An 11,744-nucleotide genomic window follows, 5' to 3' on the forward strand; every position below is an offset into this window, starting at 1 on the left:
GCATGAGTGAGGGCCTGATTTACCTCATTCCAAAGGAGGGTGGCGCCCCATCACCATCCTCAACTCAGCCTACAAAATTCTTGCCAAGGCTCTGAGTTTGAGGATTCAGCCACTTTTGGAGAGCCTTATACATGGGACTCAGACAGGTTTTGTCAAGGAACGCAGTATCCTTGACAACATCTTCACTTTCTGGGAGGCTTCTGCCCTGGCACGTCTCCGTGGGGAGGACCTTGTGATTCTTCTTCTCGATTTTGAGAAGGCATACGATAGAGTTGACTGGGACTTTCTAGAGGGAACGCTTCGCAGAATGGGCTTTTCAGATGCTTGGATCAGAGGGGTGTCGGCTTTGTACAGACAGGCTCACAGTCAGGTGCTTTTGGCAGGAGGTAGAGGAGAGCGCTTCATGCTCACACGATCGGTCAGACAGGGTTGTCCTCTTGTCCCCTTTCTCTTTCTGTTCTATGCGGAGGCGATGAGCAGATTTTTGGTGTCACAGCAGGTTGGTTTGAGGGGCTTAGCACTCCCGATACGGGGAGATGAGCTTCTGGACGCTGAGTTTGCCGACGACTCAGCCTTGTACTTAGAGGGCCAGGAGGCCAATTTACAGAGGTGTGGGCAGGCTCTTGAGACCTTCTGCTGTGTATCGGGCGCATTGATCAACTGGAGAAAGACAGTGGCTTTCTCGGTTGGCAGTGCTCCTGTGCCAGAGTGGATGCCAAGAGAGGGTTTCAGGTGGATTCCCCCAGGGACTACAGTTCGATACTTGGGTTGTCAGGTTGGTTTGGATTTGTCCCCCGAGCAGCAGATTGCTCCTCTTCTCCTGTCCATCAGGAGAAAGCTATTCCACTGGAGCTCAGCACGACTTTCGTTGGCTGGTAGAGTAGTAGTTGCCAACCAGGTGTTGTTGGCAACTATGTGGTACAACACTTCTTGCTGGATCTTCTCGAGTTCTTGTATCAGCCAGGTAGAGAGGCTGATCAAGAACTTCCTTTGGTCAGGTCGCGACACTCAGGTTGCCCGAGCCAAGGTGGCTTGGTCGGTCATCACACTTCCTTGTTCTCAAGGAGGGCTTGGGATCATTGATCCAGCACAGCAGAGCAGAGCCCTTCTTGGGAAGTTCGTCGTCAGAGGACTTCTTCCAGGCGAGGAGCCCTGGAAAGAGTTCTTGCTGCAGAGGCTTCGTGCCAGGGTGCCTCAGTCAGAGGCCCTTGGCAACCTTCGACCAGATGGATCTTTACAGAGTTGCGCCGAGTTGGTTTGAGCAGGAGACTGGAGGACCGATTCGTTGTGAGTTTGCTTCGCTCTTGGGAGCTCTTACGGCGTGGCCTAGAGCAGAGACAACTGACATGCACGGAGGAGCGCCTACGACAGCCCCTCGTCTGGAACCCCATGGTTAGCACTCAGAGAGGCCACCTGGTTGGGAGTAGGCCTCATGTGTCATGGGGTCCCATGGCAGCAGGTCCAGCGCGCTCTCTAGGTGACTGGCTAGAGTTCACAGGTTTGTCAGAGGAGGTGCAGGGTGTCCAGCTACAAGGCATGAGAGGGGTTCAGAGCATGTATCAGGACATCTCAGAGTCAGTTCCAGCTGAGTGGCTCACACCTCTCGAGCCAGTAGCACCCCGATGGATGGGAACCTTCACACGACTGGAGGTTCTCATCTCAGTCAGGGCTTGTTCAGAGACTGTCCCAGCCCTGTTCTTTGAGCTTCAAGGTGGGGGACGATTACAGCGAGTTACAGTAGAGGCCCCGCAGGTAGCAGAGTGCTGTTTCCAGAGGATCCAAGTTGTGGGCATCTCTGGGAGGACTTGTGTCATAGACCGTGACCCAGCAGCTCTTGAGACAGGACACTGGAGGCTATGGGCTTGGGAGTGTTGTCCATTGGCACGAGTACAGTGGGACCCTGGTGAGTGGCTATGGAGGGACCCCTTCTCTTCTGCAGACCGCCCAGGAGTCCCTTTCTTTCAGCACACTGTTCGGCTTGGACGTCATATACTTGCAGCGCAGAGAGAGGCCCGCCCCGCTGCAGCACGTCATTGGCAGGAGGAGGGTCTCACAGTTGAGTTCTTGGCAGCTTTTTGGCAGAGGCTGTGGGACTCCAGACAGCCAAGGCGCGTCACTTTGTTCCAGTGGTTGGTTGCACATAGAGCCACAACAGTAGGGAGCTGGCTTGTGCATAGTGGTCTCTCGGCCGCATGTACAGCCTGTGACCAGTTGGTGGAGAGTCAACGACACTGTCTTTGGGACTGTCCTTCGGCCCAGCAGGTGTGGCTACGAGTTCTTCGGCTGATGCCTGCCCTCTCCGCGGCTCGACAGTATACTTGGGGGGCAGTGGCTTGGTCCACCCTCACGGGCCTGGCACTACAGTTTGAGCTATCTTCCACCAGCAGGATGATAGTGATACAGGGGGGGCGACCTGCACTCCAGCCTGCTATAGACCTTACTCCACAAGAGTGGTGCAGTGAGAGAGAGGAGTGCTGGGAGCTCATCAGCGGCCTAGCTCTTTGGTTCATCTGGTGGGCTCGTTGTTTCCGCATCTTTGAGGCTCGCCCTGTGCCACCAACAGAGACTGTTCGTGACTTTTGGCTAGAGCTGATCCATACTCTCAGAGGACAGCTTGAGGGACTACAGGGCAGCTCCGACCGCATGCGGGAGCGCCGCGAGGCTTTCCTTCGACTCTGGCGCCCTGGGCCTTTCTACACCATGGTCCAGGGGGTGCCCAGATGGCACTACTGTCCACCTGTGTGGCTCTTCCCTCCTCCCATTTCTTGATCTAGCCCCATTGTATATATGCTATTTTTTCATTGGGAGAGTCTCCCCATCATGCTTGTTGTAGCCCTCTCTTGCAGAGGTGGATGTAGCCCTATGGGCAGTTTTCATTAACTAATAGAAGGATCTTTTTCTTGGGAAAAAAAAAAACTACCACTCTCTGAAATTTCATCTCTTCATAAGGTTAAAATTGTTTTTAATAATCAACGTTTTAATTGTAAAACTCAAGTCACTGTTGAAGTTTGCATTGGTGAGTTTAGTCAAGCACGTACATTTTTGGTAGCACCATTGCATGGTCTTGATATGATTTAGGGAATGCCATTTCGTCATGAATTTGATCCGTTGATTAATTATAAAACACGTACAATGTCTCTCACTCATAATAATAAAACTTTCTCCATCCAAGCAACACTGGCACAACAAAAATTTCCACTCCTCTCTCACACTCAAGCCAAACGAGCAATTCGAAAACATATCTAGTATTGGTAAATCAAATTTCTGCTGAAACTGAAACTTCACGTCATTCCACACACGATGAATTTCTCTCACAGTTTAAAGATTGTTTCATGCATGATCTGCCACCTGGAATTCCACCATCACGCCCAGAAGACCACAAAATTGACATCATACTGGGTAGTGAACCTCCTTGTAGAGCACCTTATCGTGTAAATCCTACCGCACACAGGGAAATATACACTCAAATCACTGATTTACTTGATCGAGGCCTAATCCGACCTAGTAGTTCACAATACGGAGCTCCAGTACTTCTTGTCAAGAAGAAAAATGGAACCTTTCGTATGTGTATGGACTACAGGACTTTAAACAAGATCACCATTAAGAATAGGTTTCCAATTCCTAGAGTGGATGACCTATTAGACAAACTGAAAGGGGCACACATCTTTAGCAAAATTGACCTTAAATCAGGATATCACCAAGTCAAAATGTTTGAACATGATTTCTACAAAACTGCTTTCAGAACACAAACTGGACAATATGAATTTCTTGTCATGCCATTTGGTTTGACAAATGCACCAGCTACATTCACACGCATGATGAATCGAATTTTCATTGACCATCAAGATTTTGTGATTGTATTTTTTGATGACATTTTGGTATTCAGTACATCTGAAGAAGAGCATAAGCAACATTTAACACGTGTATTTGATCTGCTTGCACAAAATCACTTGTATTTGAATCCTGAAAAGAGTTCATTTTTCCAATCCGAAATTGAATATTTGGGACATATTGTATCGGGTAAGGGAATACATGTCGATCCAAAGAAAATTGAAGCCATTCAATCCTAGCCTAGACCCAAAAACTTGCATGAGCTACGATCTTTCATTGGTCTTTGTAGCTATTACAGGAAATTTGTTCGTAATTTTGCTTATAAAGCACATTATTTGACTTTCTTATTGAAGAAAAACACGCCTTATGAATGGACTGATTTGCAAGAAAGCTCATTTAATGCACTTAAACATGCTTTAGCTAATGCACCTGTGTTGCAATTGCCTGATTTTGAAAGACCAAGTAGTCACTGATGCTAGTGGAAAAGGTATCGGTGCAGTCCTTATGCAAGATAACCATCCAATTGCTTTCGAAAGTCATAAATTCAAACCGTCTAAAACAAAGTTCAATACTTATGATAAAGAAATGACTGTAGTGGTACATGCATTGAAAATCTGGAAACACTATGTAATGGGTACTGACTTGATCATTAAAACTGATCAACAAAGTATCAAATATTTACTTTCTCAGCCCTTAATAGATGATAGACATATTAAGTGGGCCGCTTTTATTCAAAGTTTTAGCCCAACATTCAATACCAACCTGGTAAAGAAAACATTGTAGCTGATGCTTTGAGTAGACGACCCTCACTTAATCATCTATCAACTATTACGGGAACTTCATTTGACTCTATGCCTGACACTTATGCACATGATAATGACTTCAAAACGACATGGTTGCACATGCTTGATAATTCTGTACACACATTTCTCGAATACACTATTCAAGAAAACTTCCTTTATTTCAAACAAAAATTGTGTGTGACTAAACCTTTCCGTACATTAATTATTGAAGAATTGCACAAACCCCCTTACGCGGGACATAGAGGATTTGCTGCAACTTTTTAAAATTTATGTCGTGATTTCTATTGGCCTACTATGAGAATGGATGTTAAACAGTATGTGTCAACTTGTTTGATTTGTCAAAAAATCAAAGCAGCTACAGGTAAGAAATTTGGACTTTTACACCCTCTCCCCATTCCTGAAAGACCTTGGGAACATATTTCAATGGATTTTGTTACTGGTTTCCCACTCACACGGCACAAACATGACATGATATGGACTATTATTGATCGTTTCTCTAAACAAGCGTACTTTGTTCCATGTAAGAAAACACTCACAGCACATCAAGATGCACTTTTGTTTCTTAAGACTATTTTCCCACATCATCTTTTGCCTAAAGTGATTATTTCTGATTGAGACTCAAAATTTTGTAGTGCTTTTTGGACTACTGTATTTGAAAATCTTGGCACTACACTTTACTTCACTTCTGCATTTCATCTTGAATCTAATGGTCAAACCGAAGTCACCAACCGCACTATTATTGACTTGTTAAAGGCTTATGTTTCTTCTCAACCTAAGAAATGGGATGATTACCTACATATTTTGCAATTTGCATACAACAACACCACTCACACTGCCACTGGTAAATCTCCATTTGAAATTGTATATGGTCACTCACTTCCTACTCCTGCTTCACGTCTTTCTAATGTTGTGCCTGCCGCTGATGATTTCACCTACTTTCATGATATTTATACAAGTGTGCATTCTGCCATTAAACACTCACAAGAACTTTACACAAAGCATTCTAACAAGCACCGCAAGGCACACCATTTCAAAGAAGGTGATCATGTTTTACTTCGCATCGAAAAACGAAGGATCAAAAGTGTTGATACTAATGTCTTTGTTAAGCTTGCTCCTCGTTTTTATGGACCTTTCAAAATTTCAGCTGTCATTAATGATGTTTCTTTTCGTTTAGACTTACCTGCACATTGGCACATTCACAATGCCTTTCACATTAGTCTTTTACGCCCATTCCGAGGACCCCTACCTAAAAACCACATTTATGAAGACCCACCTTCACTTGTAGACCAAGAAGAGCAACTCATCCCTGACAAAATAGTTGACCACGAGACCACCACTACACGCACTGGAATGGTTTATAACCGTTACCTTTCGACTTTCAAGGGCCACCCTAGAGAGGATTCCAAATGGATGCCTGAAAAGTTTTTTCGCAACTTTCCTGACCTTCTCCACACTTTCCATCACTCATGGTCCAGTTGATTTCTCTATTGAGCAACTGAGGACAGTTGCTATCCCTGGTGGGAGAGATGTTACGAGACTGGGCACCCTCCTGTTGTAGTGGTTAGCTGCAATTGGGATAGCTGGGCGTAATGGTTAATTATGTGCTGTCTATTTATTTTACTAATTGAGTTGATGATGATTTTGTAGAGTGGAATGCGGGGAGTTGATGAAGAGGCGACGACAATTACTCTTGGCCATTTTCGTATTTACACAGTATCTTAGAACATCATTTCAATAAGCCACTATGTGGGAACTCCCCTTATGGGTCATGCAAGAACTAATGAGCTTCACTCATTTTCAAAAGTAAAGTGGTTGTAAAAGAGGGGCCTCAATTTTTGACACCTTAAATTCAAAATAATATATTAAATACCAAATCCACAAGAGAGGTGCCGTGGAGTTTGGGGTTAGATTTAGGCCTTTCTCTTGCAGATTCTCTTCTCTACTCTCTTAGCTATGGTTATTTGTTGTGTACTCTCTAATCTAGTCTACATCTCTTACACATTTCTTACACTCTCTTACAAGCTTGTCTATGTCAATTCTATATTTACTGTGTGTGTGTGTGTGTCATAGTCTAGGTGAGTGTGTGTGCTTGGAAATTGGAAGAAGAGGTGAACAGTTTGATGGTGATGGATTGAAAGCTTATGTTGAATATTCTAAGCGGTCGATCTCCCCCTATTCTCCCAACAGTGTCGTTACCAGCCCGGTTAATACTGTAAAGCGGGAGCTTAAACTCCTCGTTAGCAGATGATCCAAGTGATGGCGCTGTTAACAGCCCGCCTTGGCTAAGGACTAAGTTGTACTCAAGTTAATAATCAATTAATTGATGATTGCGGTGATTGGCAAAGCCATCTGTTGTTCTTGTTCTCTCTCTTTCACACCTCCCACAGCCAGAGGCCCGCGCCTGCCCGACTCACGTAGCGAACACATATCCCCCGACATCTTTGGTGAACCCGACGCGAAACGAGCTGGGGTGGCAGGTGAAGCTGGAGATGACAGAACAATTAAAGGAGTTTATTGACGATTTCAGTGCCAATGGATTTGATAAAAGTCTAGTAGTTGCAGATTTGCCTAAAATGATGGAATTAGTTCACGGATGTTTGCAGGAAGCGAAAGCCATGCAGATAAAGAAGCAGATTGATGATGCTGGATATGATCCAAAAGGTTTTATTGCATGTTACGAAGCTGAGATGAAGAGCCTAAATGTTCCAGAAGATCGGATGATTGCAACTTTTGAGGAGGTTGTAAACTCGGATTTTAAAAAGCAAGTTCAAGAACTGGCAGAAGAATATCCCACACGGTGGGAGTATTTTGCAGAGGAATTCATTTACGAAAGCTCAAGGATTCTTGATCGGGAAATAAAGGAGATTACTGAACGAAGTAAGGTTGTCTTTAGTAAAGGTGAAGGGGATCAGATGCAGATCCTCAACTATGATGAATTCTGGGAGCATATTTCTGCAAGAAGTAAAGCCAAAGAAAATGCTAAGCTAGAAGCTGTTATCGATGCATGTTCTGGAAGACGAGACATTATTGCATGCAAATGATGATTTCATAGTAGATACTGTTTATGCTCAATTGGGATTGTCTTCTTTATTCCAAAGAAGATATGACTCTATGGATTCTAAGCATGCAGTCATATCCTCTCAAAGTGACATAAATGAGGAAACAGGTTTCTCAGAGCAAGTGCATGCCATGCATGCCAGCATATCCGCTAACAGTGATCAAGCAACATGTTTGTTAGATTCAATATGTGAGGTAGATTCCCATTTGGAGTGCTCTTTGGGTGCAGACCATGAAGAGAATTCTTATGCAACATTACATGCAAAAGCAACTGTTTTGGATGATGCTATACAAGAGGGTTTCATGTCTATGGCTGCATTTCAGGACACTGGTGATGATGTAGATGTATTTGATGCTCAACCATATGTATTTGATGTGAACCAAGACAAAGATTATGATTATGGAGATGCATATTCAGAGGGGGTGATGGATGATGATCAGTCTATGACTACTACAAGTTACAGGGTTTGCTATGATGATGCTATGGAAAAAGAAATTGATGCTATCTTTGTCATGCATACTGAGACTTGTGCTATTGAAGTGGAAAGATATTTGAATGGGAGTGTGAAGCTGCCAGAACAATTCATGCCTATGTATGCAACAAGCCATGAGGTTTCCTGTGATAATACTCACAAACTAGGTGGTTCTTCTAAGGAGGAAGATATGGAGCTTATGGATCTTCTTGATGATGTGCTAGAGGAATTTCGAGTTACTTGTGACAAGAATAGTGAAGAACATCCTACAACATATGATGAGGAGCTTATGTTTCTTTTGGATGAGGCTCTAGAGGAGTTTGTGCCTACTAGAGAAGGCGGCCATGCAGCATTCGTGTTATCAAATGAAGTGATGACATTCAATGACTCACTAATGCAAGTTGATATTTTGAAAACCATAGCGACTGAATTCATTTTGCCTATAGGTTCTGTTATGATGGGAATATGGGACTTTTTGCTGCTATGCTATGCGAAAGTTTGTGGAGATACAATATACTTGAAATATGATCATCCACTACCTTTTGACCCAGGAGGTGACAGATATATGCATGGTCTTGGGCAATTGACTTATATGCCGTATGATCCAGGCGGTTTGAATGAAGATTTGTGGGTTAATGTATGTTTATGCTGTAATGATTGGAAATTCTTGTATTTTCCCTATGATCCTGGAGGATGGTGCAAAACTTTTAAAGGAATTCTCACACTAGGACAGATGATTAGGTTCCCGTTTGATCCCGGGGGGCTACTAAAGTGCCATTTGCAGATTTGAAGAGTACCAGCTATCTGATGTAGCAGGTTGTATGGTACAAGGTTTTTGTTTTCTAGATTTATGCTGAGTCAGAAAAATTTTGGTTATGCAGTCAATAAGATTACATGGCTGGCTTCCAGTTGACTTCTTTGGACAATTGATGAAGTGTCTTCACATCTTTTGAGTTGGTTCTGCTAACAGAACTTGAAGTAAAGAACTTGACGGCCATTCCGTGTGCAGATAGAGTAAGGCATACTTGAGCTTGACAGATTTCCTTAAGAGAGAACTTAATGGTCAAGCCGTGTGCATCATTAACTGGAGCACTTGAGTCTGGCGGGGTTCACTAAACAAGTTATCCATGATTGAATGCTTTGAAGATACGACAGATACAATTCAAAGATTTTTGATGGACAGCTACCTAATGATTAAGCTAGGACATTGATGATAGGGTATAAGCCTTATTTCATTTTTCGTAAGTTTACTAGTTACGTGAGTCTGATGATGGTAAGGAGCTTAAGGTACCGAAAGCAGATGCAGATTGAAGTGTTGTTGGCACAGACCGGAGGCTTTGCAGGTTCAGAGGGGGTGAATGTCGTGCAGCTCCGCTGCCATGATGAGAAAAAGAGCAGAGAAATGCAAGCTAAGCTTCTTTGAAGCCTACACATTAAGTGAGCAGTGATCAGGGCTTGATAACAGGCCAAGCTTAATGATTAATGTATGCCAGATACGGCTTAGAAGGGTCAACAGATGCCTCAATGATGCCAAAAATGAGTATGCTTTAAGTGAGCACAGATGGAAGATTATGATCTAAAACTGCAGTGCTTGAAGTGCTCTACCGGCTTGTCTTTACGGCTCGTCGATTGGAGCCACGGTGAAGAAGTTATGGCAGTTTGAAGTTTGAGTCGATTGCAGATCCGTACCGGATTGGGCAACTGCACCTGAGGTGCCAGAGATGAAATGAATGCACGGGCTTGAAGTGCTCTCTTTGTGGAGCATGTCGGTCTTTTCAGATCAGTGATCGGAGTCCTGGTCGTCAAGATATTAGCCGCTAAAGATTCACAGGGGGCCGGCTCTGGACTAGTTCGGTTCACTCGATCGGAATGCTATCTGGGAATTTTTGAGCTTTATTCGGGTTTTGATATGCGGGCGCATTTTTATCATATGCCTAGCTTTGACGGACACATACGCTTGCATCTTGGAAGCCACGGTGCCATTCAACACACTAGAGTGGGCAGTAGAATTCACGGTGATATTGCTAATCACTGGATGTGGAAAATGATGTCAAGGACGCAATGCCTTAACTGATATTTATGCCAAATGTGACTATGGCCGCCGATGAAGAAAACTGGCAAAGCCTTGGCCGCTATGCATGTCTAATGTGGTGCCGAAAATTTAGCAAAGCTTCGTGTTTGGAATGCGGTCTCTTGGAATGCATTCATTGCGGAATTTGAGAGACTCCATGATGAGATTGTTGGAGGAGGATGGTGGGCTGTGCTTGGCAATGCCTTAGTCGATATGTATGCCGTGCCCTTTAAGGGCCACCCACCCAAGCTAAAGCAAAAGCCCACTCAACCCCTAATGGCCGCCCAAAGGCATGGTGGCCCAAAACCCTCAAGGGGTATTATTTTAAAGTGTGAAGCCAGGGAAAAAGAAAAGCATGGCGGCAGATGACGAGAGGGCGCATGCAGGAGAAGAGGACTCGTGCAGAGCTGGGGAGACCTCGGCTGCGCATGCCGGAGAAGCGTGAATTGCAGAGCTTCTCAGGGTGCTTCTATTTGGTACCAAATCCGCCGTAAACGGCGCTGGTCAAAATCGGTAGTGCCACGTCATTGGGCGGTTTCCCGCGCCACGTCAGTAGCGAGGGGGCACGCTAATTGTTTTTTGCATGAAAGCATTGGAGGCGAGGGGAGTGAAGCAAAGAAGGGCATGCGAGAGCAACAAGGGCATGAAGGGGTAAGCCAACGAGGGCTATCATCGAAAGGCGGAGAGAAGGAGCCAAGGCGTAGAGAAGGAGCCAAGGAGAAGGGAAGCTCGAACAAAGCAATCAAACCAAAGGAGGGTTCATTTCTCTCTTTCTCTCTTGCTCTCCAATCAAAGCATAGAGGATTAGGGTAATGAAGACAGGAAGGAAGCAAAATTCTAAGCAATTACTCTCTTTCTCGGAATCAAAGCTTCGGAAAAGGGGAGAGATAAGCAAGGAGCTTGACCAAGAAGCTCTCGAAGCTTGAGCAAGCCGGCAAGGGATGATTTGAAGCAGGATACGGCTATTCCTCTCTCGTGCATAAGCAAGTGACTCAACCTAAAGAATCAAGAGGTCTAGAGCAGGAGAACGCCAATTAATGGAGTGAATTGAAGCTTGATGATCGAGGCAATGAACTGAATTGAAGACTGCAGAATCCATGGGCAATCTAAGCGTATAAAGCAACAAAGGAAAAATTCCATCACCGTCATCCGTTACAGATTGAATTAACATTCTGATAAGTCCAGTGTCGTTATCGGCCCGGTTAATAATGTAAAGCGGGAGCTTAAACTCCTCGTTAGCAGATGATCCAAGTAACGGCACTGTTAACAGCCCGCCTTGGCTAAGGACTAAGTTGTACTCAAGTTAATAATCAATTAATTGATGATTGCGGTGATTGGCAAAGCCATCTGTTGTTCTTGTTCTCTCTCTTTCACACCTCCCACAGCCAGAGGCCCGACGCTTGCCCGGCTCACGTAGGGAACACATATCCCCCGACAACGCAGCCTTCGTTCATAGACATAGGCACACCTGCACCCTCGTATGAAGCACACGTCAAGGTTGCAGAACCC

The 11,744-nt window shown here is 44.6% G+C and overlaps 1 pseudogene; it reads left to right on the forward strand.

The window, feature by feature from the left end:
- The first annotated feature begins 7,745 nt into the window (after window positions 1-7,745).
- Window positions 7,746-8,302, forward strand: LOC147422006 (uncharacterized; annotated as a pseudogene).
- Window positions 8,303-11,744: the final 3,442 nt, after the last annotated feature.

Source organism: Adiantum capillus-veneris, chromosome 27 (genome assembly GCF_014529385.1).
Source record: "Adiantum capillus-veneris isolate H3 chromosome 27, ASM1452938v2, whole genome shotgun sequence".
Taxonomy (NCBI): Eukaryota; Viridiplantae; Streptophyta; class Polypodiopsida; order Polypodiales; family Pteridaceae; genus Adiantum; species Adiantum capillus-veneris.